Source organism: Euprymna scolopes, chromosome 14 (genome assembly GCF_053919585.1).
Source record: "Euprymna scolopes isolate OS-2025 chromosome 14, ASM5391958v1, whole genome shotgun sequence".
Lineage (NCBI taxonomy): Eukaryota > Metazoa > Mollusca > Cephalopoda > Sepiida > Sepiolidae > Euprymna > Euprymna scolopes.
In genome coordinates, this window is record NC_136495.1 from 95,568,822 (window position 1) to 95,579,202 (window position 10,381).

A 10,381-nucleotide genomic window follows, 5' to 3' on the forward strand; every position below is an offset into this window, starting at 1 on the left:
AAATCCCGTCTAAAATTAATTACAGCACACTGTTTGTTTTCCAGCGACAGTCGACAGTAGCACGAACAGCTCTCCATGAAGCAAGCGCTATCACAGCAAATCTTCAACTGGAAGTTTAGTCATGTACACTTCTAGGAGGTCCACCTTTCCAGGTTTTGCCTTCTCTCTTTATTACTAATCGCCCGAGGCGCCCTCACCGAGGAATTCCGACGGGTCTGCTCAGACCCTTTTTCCAGGTCAGAGTGCCCCTCCTCTGGGACGCTGACTTCTCAATCCCACTTTCTAACCCTGGTGTCGAAGGTTTTGCAGTGGGCGAGAGAACTAAAGAACGAACCAACTCGACCCGAGAGCTAGAAAACTCCCAAATCTCGACTTGACTCTCATCAAGTCAACGGACCCAGTCGCCATGGGGACCCAGGAGCAGCACCAGCACTATCCAAACAGCCCTTTTCAGGGCTACTCAACAAACTAATTATGCGATACACAAACTACCAGAATGCGATGCACACTCCACTCTTTATTGTTGCTTGCCTCCTGAGACCTCCCTCATAGCCTGCCACTCCAGTTTCATTCTTGCAGTGACCAGTACCTCGAGGTCACTCCAGCGGTTCCCCAACTCACGCATGTAGCTTTCAGTGACTTTAGCTCACTTCTGCAGCTTCCAGCTTACTCCTGCAGCTCCCTGCCCATTTCTGCAAAGTTCAACGACTCTGGCTTACTCCTGCAGCGCCTCCAGCTCACTCCATGCGGCTCCCCAGCTCATTTCTGCAGCTCCAACGCTTCCAGCCGCCAGCTCCTGTGACTCACTGACGTCCGGCTGCCAGTTCCAACATCAGACCCCGTCTATACGACTCAGATCAACCTGAAGCATGTCATCCTACTTCAGATACGCAATAATTTTAATACTGTGAGACGCCTGTTCTCGCTCCAGCTGTTCCTGATATCCATCGCTGTACATTTTACCCATTGCTTGGTAAATAATAAAACACGATGGACATCGTCTTATCCTATCGTCTTTATCCGAACATCTGTGTGTGTCATTCTTCTTAGCTGTAGCCGTTACCTCTTTGCCTTGTGTCACTTTATGAGTTGTATGATTAATTGGCACCTCCACGCCTTTCGCCTCTCCGCAGCAGTTGATACTAATGATGCGCCACTTATTAAGGTAAACACCCCACGAGGACAAGAAAGAATGGGAGTGTTAGATGAGAACCAATACTATGAGAGGATTGAAAACGATGAATGGAGTAAAAAAAATTTGATTACGTAAGAGAACAACTCGATAAATATTTTTTTACAGTGAACTTGCAAACGACTATGTTCTATTCTGCAGGGAAGCAGTTATTTAGTAATCTATCCTAAAATGAGAAGTTCTTGGAAACAAACTCTGTTCATGGAAATTTCGTTTCATTTAAGTACACAGAAAAGGATAGCAAAATTCTTTGCAATGGTTGTAGCTAGACGAGTTCTTGTTGTGAATAGTTTACAGAAAGGGACCAGATAAGGGAACTTGCTTGGACATCTTACATGAAAATAAAGATAGGGCAGAAAAAGGCTAGCAATGTCTCTTCGGTGGGAAAGGGACTGTAAGGAAGAAATCACCTCCCACTAGATCGTGAGATCGATTTTCACGATTAGTTATCATAGGAAACGCAATGTATAAGCAATAACTTGTCTATACGTCTACATAGTATTTATAATATCGTTGACAAATATGTATATTTCATTCCAAACGCAGTACTTTGTTCTCAGTAAGTGCAGGAGAAATCCTTCTAAACTGGGGCAAGTTTTTATTTTTTTTTTCCCAATCCAGAGCGCCCTTTTTTTCTTTTTTTTTTTTTTTTTTTTTCGTTTGTCTCTTGGGGAGGCGAGTAAACTAAGCGCGTAGCTTTACTGGACGCATCTGAAGAATTCCTGGGGAGATGGGGGGGGGTCTGATCGACGTTATGCACGCACACGCGTAAATACTCGTGTGATTCCGCACACATAAACACCCGTACAGGCGTGGACATGCATACATCCACTGCACAGTCAGGTTCGAATGCGGCGGATCACTAGCGCAATTTTATAGAATTTGTCCCTTTTAGACGTGCCGATTTCCTTTGCCCGTAGCAGCATCTTCATCTTCGAAGTTGGTACAAAAATGCCTAACAGAAAGGGAAAGAGAGTATTGAAGTAAAAGGAGATAGAACGAGAGACAGATAGATTGAAAGAAAGGAGGGGCGGAGGAATAGAAATAAAATAAGAGATGGAAAAAGAAGGCGTGGTAGGGCAACAAAGAGGGGGAGAAACAGAAAAAAAGGCGTTTTTTTTAAAGAGGGACTAGAAGGATTGAAATAAAATGTGAGAGGGAGGGTAAATAAAAAGAAAATGAAAGGGTGAATAGAGAAAGAGAGGATGGAGAGATAGAAATAAAATATGAAAGATGGTGGGGGGGCGCAAATAAAAAGAAAATGAAAGAACGGGGAAAAGAGATTAAGAGAAAAGAGGGTAGATGAGGACATAGAGAAAATGAGAGAAAAAGAAAAGACAGGGATATTGAGAGACGTGTACAACGAAGGAAGGGGCATAGAGGTTAAATTATAATAGAAGAGAGAGGGGTAGCTATACTGATAGAAAATGAAAGAGAAAAAGTAGGAACAGTGAAATTGTGAAAATGGAGAGAGAGGGAGAGAGAGGTAGAAAATAAGAGAAAGAAAAAGAGAAAGAGAAGGGAAGAAAGAGAGAAAAGGGGTTTGGGTTTTTCTTAATTCCAACCCTTATTTTCCTCTTTCATCCTTGTTGCGAATTTACTCTCTCGTCGTTTTCTTTGTCTTTCTTCGGCTTTCCGTTAGAATGGTTTTCATTTCTTTCTAACGATCTCACATTCCTCACCTTCATCGGCTTTTACTCCTTCTATTTATTTCTTTATCGCTTTTAGTCTCCTCTCTCTCTCTCTCTCTCTCTCTCTCTCTCTCTCTCTCTCTCTCTCTCTCTCTCTCTCGCTCGCTCTCTCAATTCTTATTCTTCTCCCTCTGATCGTAACATAACGTTCGGAATACCGCTTCCACCGCTATCATCATCATTATAATCATCATCATCATCATCATCATCATCATTATTATGAACGATAGCAATGCTGAACGCCTCGAAGAGTAAAAAAAAAAAACATACCTAAGCGGAACTCTTCTTTTTCTCTTTCCTAAATGAAAAGAAGAGAGAACAAACAATTTGTCCTTTTTTGTTAAAAAAAAAAAAAAAAAAAAAAAGTGACAAGTTACTCATTTATCCTACGTCGTAACTCGGAAGTTGTATTCGCAGACGAATTGTCAGTCGGATAGAAAGAGAAAAGTAGGACTGAGATAAAAAAAAAAAAAAAAGAAAAGAAAAAAAAACAAACAAACACGCACATGCACATTGGCAAATTATATATAGATATATAATTGTATGTATATGTATAAATACATATACACGGAAATTTCGCCTGAAGCCAGACACATTTGGAATGAAATATACATATTTGTCAACGATATTATAAACACTATGTAGATGTACAGACAAGTTATTGCTTATACATTGAGTTTTCTATGATAACTAAAATAATATTCATCGAATAGATGCGTGACATTTGTTTACGCATGGTCGACTTTGAAAGTAAATAGACTTATTGAATATTGGCACCGTGCGACTGTTTGAAATACCTACATCTTCGAAGACATGTAAGTACCTTTTTATTCTTTTTTCTGTTAATTTGTTATTAAATTCATGGCATTTTCATTAATCGAAGTTTCTCGCTTTTTTATTGTTTTTTTTTTTTGTTTTTGTTTTGTTTTGTTTTAGTTTTTTTGTTTTTTGTTTTTTTTTTTGTTTTGTTTGTTTTTTTGTTTTAATTTGGGGAGGGGGGGTACCGATCTCCGGATACGGATTTTTATCCTGGGCCTCAAAATCAACAGATTAGTTCATTCCTGCAATGATCCATCCAGTCCCTGGTGATTTTGCAGTGGAAATTTAATTCTGTGTAGTTCTAGGAGGTCCACCCTCCCAGGCTGTGCCTTCTCTCTGTGAGAAGGGGTTAGCTTATTGCTAATCGTCTGAGGCGCCCTCATCGAGGAATGCCGACATGCCTAGGCTTTTTTTTTTTTTTTTTTTTTTTGCAGGTCAGAGTGCTCCTGCTCCTCTTCAGGGACACTGACTTCTCAATCCCACTTTCCCACCCTGGTGTCGAAATTTTTGGAGAGGGAGAGAACTAAAAACCTTTAATTTTGTCGATCTAAACTCTTATAAAATTCGACCATAAATCTTTGATTAGAGGCCGCATTTTTTTTTTTTTTTTTTTTTACCACATATTAATGTCGGTTACCAAGCGGTTGCGGTTGACACTTGGCCTTTTGGTTAGGAGCGACATGTAGTACTTATTCTGATATTACACTTCATATGTTTTGGTCAGTGAAAGTGAAATCCTTCTAGACTGTGGAAATTTAAATTTTTTGTCACAATCCAAAAAGTTATTTTTGGGGGACCTAAATTTTTCCTAATTGAAAACCGACCTTGTGTCTATCTTTGTCCTCGTGTGGAGGCAAGTTAGTAGTGACATGATTATCGAGAAAGACAACGGTTACTTATTTATTTTCAATGGCCCGATTGGGAGATTATTTCTCCATTGTAGTATGTACATGCTTTCCACCACAATATGATGTGACACAAGATCAGTAGGTGGGAAATGTAAAGTCAGCGCCCCTAAAGAAGGAACGCTCTGACCTAACAAGAATTGCCTGGGCAGCCCCGTCGGCATTCCCCAATAGCGGCGCCTCAGGCAGTAAACAATGAACTTATTCCACCCGAAAGCCGGGGGAGGGGCAAGCCTGAAAGAGTGAACCTCCAAGGTATTACATAGGCGGTAAACCTCAGTCTGACAAGTACTGGGTATTGTTGAGAACGGGTCTTTGACAGGTACTTCTACCCAAGTCTCCAAGCAACCGAAGCAGCAAGAAGCCTTACCTCACACACAATAAAATTGTATATCACTGTAAAATGTGCACTTAGCTGACACTTTATTAAGAATGTTTAGTTATTATAATATAATAACATGTACATTTGAATTAGGGAATCAGTTACACCGACTGTAAAGTAAGCGTCCACGTTACAATGGAGGTATAATAGTGCAGTGAGCCCCAACTTACACACACCCCGCTTTCTGCGGACGAATTGTTTTGAAAAAAAAATTTTTTTTTTAATTGTTAAAAGTCGATGTGGACTCTTTTCCGAATCCCCGTCATTATTTTGTCCTTTAAATACATGAATGCGTGTATTCACGTGCATGCGGTGATTTCACGAACACGTTTTTCATCGTTTACAACATCATACATTGCTGTGTCTGCTTGGGATACCCGGCTTTTCATCTACCTGATCATTCAAAAAACTGAAATATATATCTATAATATAAAGCTGAACGTCTGTATGTGTGTGTGTGTGTGTGTGTGTGTGGTCACAAATAGGCTCCTATATGGTTGACTATTTTAAAAAAACTGATTACATATAATGATAGAAGATGTATCGAGGATCAGGAATGGGTATGTTTGATCTGGCAGAACGGAGGTTCATAAAAAGTGTGGGGTCTGCGTTCGCGCCTAGCCCCCAAAGTATGGAAATAAAAAATGAAAAAAAAAAAAAACGTTTACAAGGGGTTTTGATATAGATATACATAAGAATACTTTGATAAGTATGTTTCAACTTAAATAGGGATGGTATAATAAAATTGTGGGATCTGCGTTCGTGCCTGTACTCTATGGAAATATGGCACAAACTTTAACAAAGACTTTTCGTATAATAAAATTATTGGGTGTTCGTTCGCGCCTGACCTCCATAGAATGTAAATATGTCACAAAGTTTAACAAGGTTTTTAAAAAGGGGTGAAGGTCCACAATAACACCTTAACTTTAATCTTAATTCACGTAAGCTTTTATTCATTTTTATTAGTTGAATCATATTGTGTCGAATAAATTCACCTCACAAATTCACGTTCTTATTAAAGTGAAAGCCAAAAAAAAAATAAGTCGGAACTTTAGACAATTCTCGACACAAATTTTGCATAACTCTGTTTTTTTTCCTTCTCCACTTGCACGTGGCACTCTTTCGAAAATAGATAAATAGATAAATAATAAAAAATAAGAACGTTACTTGCTATCGTGTCAAAAGAAGGGAAAAATTCTGCTCACGTGATTACGTGTCTTTTTAAAAACATGTACATAACATTTTTATTTTTATTTATATGTTCAAGCTTTTTTTTTGTCAGTGTACTGGAAGGAATTCAGTTGATTACAACCCTTTCTGCGTGTTCTTTACATTACAATAGTACAACCCTGAATCCGACGGCGCAATACTACACCGTTCAATGCTGTAAAACTGAAACGAATCTGTTCTGCTTGAAAAGGGCGCCATTTTCTTCTTATTCATATTGATATCAACTCTTTGCGTGTAAAAACTAAAGTAATTACGTGTTTACTTTTTTAATATCCCATTTTGCTGTTTCGGATTATTTTACTAAAGTAAGTAAAGCTTCATTATTTTTCAAAACTGTTTTTGTTTCTTTGTTTTTCGATATTTCATCGATATTATTTAGTAAGAGTGTTTAGCAGAAAAGCCAACAAACGACTACCCGAAAAAATAAATATACAAGAAATAAATGTTACCATAGTCAATAAAAGTTCAGTTCATGCTTTTTTGTTGTTTTGAAATAGTTTTTAATGCTCTTTACTTGAAATAATTTCAGCGAACCGAAATTAAAACGAAATTTAAGGCGATAACTACTTAAATGAATTTTTATATAAACTACACATGCCATAATCGAATATTCCTCAAGCACAAAATAACGGAAAACATTAAAATATGTTTATAAATATTCTTTACGTTGACGGAACTCTCTTAAATTGTTAACACAGAATGCTCAGGTGCCCCTCGTTCAAATTGAAAACGGGACTCTCCCTTTCAAGGTCGCTGCCATTTTGATTTTTTTTTTAACTGTTCGTGAATTAAAAAAATTTTTTTTTTTTTACAAACTACTTAAAAATACAAAGCAGTGAACTTTTCTACCATAAAAGTAACTTTTATTACTATGGTAACATTTATTTCTTGTATATTTATATTATTATTTTCTCTTTGTAAGGAAAACATCATTTTCTCTTTGTAAGGAAACATCATTTTGTTGGTCACTCTTGGCAATCACAGTCCATTTTCTGTAGGCTGTTTTTGAACCCAGTCAACGACGGGTACTTCTGCTAGTATATATATATATATATATATATATATATATATATATATATATATATATATATATATATATATATATATATTTCAGTAATAATTATATGTGTGTATGTCTGCGCTATAAAACAGGTACTGTAAGAAACGTGGACTTTTGACATGTTGAAAGAAATAAATGTTAAGATGAATAACAGCTGGGAATATTGCTGTTTTGCCATGTGTGCGCGTGTGTGTGTGTGTGTGTGTGCGTGTGCGCGCGCGCGCGCGCGTGTGTGTGTGTGTGTGTGTGTGTGTGTGTGTGTGTGTGTGTGTGTGTGTGTGTGTGTGTGTGTGTGTGTGCGTGTGTGTGTGTGTGTGTGTGCGCGCGCTTTAGATCGTATCCACTACAAATCTAATGAACCTTCTCTTCCAGGGCGCCTGCTCTCAAAAGGGCCTACGAGAGCAAGAGATTTAATTCTGGCATCGATCTAGTGGAGTGTATGAGGAAGGGTAATAGCCATGGGCCTTCAAATTTGGGGGCGTGAAGGTATCCAATCATATTTAAACTTATAGCTATTTCTCGTATTTCTTAGTACTGGGACTTATACTTGGGTTTTTAGGGCATACAATCAAAGAATATTGCATCGGTCTGTTCAGAGAGAACCAAAAACCGTTAGTCGTGCATTGTAATTTAGTGCATGCAAAATCTGCATTTTCGGTGTCTAAAATAATAGTTATATCTCACCTGTCATATTAACTATGATTTATTTTTATTATTCATTTATTTCCATATTGCTACTCCCTTTATAAATTGCGAAATAATATACAAAGAATATGCTCATTAACGCCAGTGTTTTTCGTGGTCTGATCCGCTATTGAAAGTTCTGTAAAAACTTATGTGGATGGCTTTTAGAGTTATCCGACAAGACTCAAATAGATAAAAAAAAAAATAATAGTGATTACGCGTAATCCTTAGTTAAATAATATTACTAATCAACGATATTCCTATCGGTTTTTAATAAATAATTACAGTCTTTTTACCATTTCCTTGTTAATTACCTTTGACTGTTAATAAACATAGCGGGGTTCGTAAAATACGTTTAAATATATTTTAATTCATGCAGATTTCGTATTTATTATTACAAAGCCAACTATTTATAGAATATCGTATTGTACCTAATATATAGTACTGATTTCAAAAATCAAAAAAGTAATAAGTTGGGTACCATCAACTAGAATCGAAACCAAAACATTTAACGCTAAAGTCGCGTTTCCTACCAATGTAACTATCGCACGATAGGTAATAAAGATTTAATATTAAACGACTTGAGGAAATGAATTAAATTTGAGCATGCGTAGAAAGAAGTAAAAATATATCTGCAAGTTGAAATGAGCAGTTTAATTTCGACTTGCCGATATGTCTGTCCGCGTCATCCATCCAAACAATAGTTTTTCTCGTTATAAACTATACTTGGTGTATGATCGCTATTTCATGCTAATTTCAAAGTTTTGTGACTAGTAGTTTAAGAGTTCATCGGTGACATATTTATACACACACACACACACACACATCTACTGCTTTTGTATATATATATATATATATATATATATATATATATATATATATATATATATATATATATATATATATATATATATATATATATATATATCGCCGGGTTCAAATCTATCGACTAGTATTAATCGTGACACCTTGGATTGAAGATTCCCGAAAGGATGAAACACTAGTGTCTGTAGGTATTTAATAATTATTATACCTTATAATATTATGAGGTATTTACAGCTTCTCTTCCGATTTTCGGATTTTAATCATGTCAAAACGCACTTTGTTTCTTTTTGACGGATTGATTGTTGCTATTTCTTCTGATGAGTTAAGGGCAAAATAGATTCGCTGATTGATAGAATAATTAAGTGATTGATTTTGTGCTACGAAACAGATACTGCAAATAATTGTAAATGTCAACTGAATTAGAAGAATAAATTATAAGATGGTCAACATCATGAACTTTGGAATATAGCCTTTTGTCGTTCATTTTCTATATTGCTCTGTAATTACATTGATCTTCTTAAATAAGAATTGGTATCTATTATAAGGAAGTAAAGTATATTTCCACAGAAATATATATAATGGGGAGAGAAAAGAGAGAGAGTGGGGAGTGAGATAGAATCGATAATTATAGATGGCGTATAAACAAAAGCCGGATTAAAAAACATATATGATGAGATAGGGTGAAAATGAAGAGCAGTTAACTTTTTAGAGTGCCTCAATATTTTAAAATTGAAGAACTCAAAAATGTCGGCCCATCACAATAATTTTGTGTGTGCGTTCATGTTGATGAATAAGAGTTTAATATAAGGCATTATTTGTTACATATGTGCATACATGTTTCGGCTGTGATTTTTTTTGGAAGTCCAGGGTTATCAGGCCACCAGTATCAAGAAATCACAGCTGAAACACGTATGCACGTGTGTAGCCAATTAATGTTTTATACCTAAACAACAGTATATATTAATACAGCTCTTATTATTGAGCAGTATTTTATAAACGCCAAAGTTAATTTTATAATATTATTTTTAGATATTTTAAATAATGACTTGAATTAAAGTTTAAAATGCAAAAGTCAAGTATCATGATTCAATTGTGCTCTAAATAAAAAGATTCATTTCTAATACGCCCCTGTTTTATCAAAGAACCTACTGTTGTTTTAATATGCCGGACCCTTCTGCTTGTGCGGTTATAAAACTTCTCAGATGCACTTGTGATGTTAGGTTGTATAAGGGTGTTTAAGGGTGTTTACTTTGGTCAAAATCGTATATATATATATACGATTTTGACCAAAGTAAACACCCTTAAACACCCTTATACAACCTAACATATATATATATATATATATATATATACACACACACTAATTTATTCTCTAACTGCAGATTTTACTCGTCTTTCTGTTTTTTTTTTAATTATATAACTATTGTGTTTATAACGGACTATTCCAATCTTTTCTTTAATTTCTTTTTATTTGACTGTTTACAAAGAGAGAGAAAAGGGGGGGGTCGAAGGAGAGAGAGAGAGAGAGAGAGAGAAACAAACAAACAACGAGAAAGTATACAAAATAGTCACACAACATACTGTGAGAGAGGG

At 36.2% G+C, this 10,381-nt stretch overlaps 1 protein-coding gene across 1 annotated transcript in view; it reads left to right on the forward strand.

The window, feature by feature from the left end:
• Positions 1-3,096: 3,096 nt before the first annotated feature.
• The window catches only part of LOC145293172 (uncharacterized), a 297,731-nt gene continuing 290,446 nt past the window's right edge, over positions 3,097-10,381 (forward strand). Inside the window, exon 1 of the mRNA XM_080139638.1 lies at positions 3,097-3,698. The gene's annotated coding sequence lies outside the window, so the exon portion shown is untranslated. The remainder of the gene's footprint in view (positions 3,699-10,381) is intronic.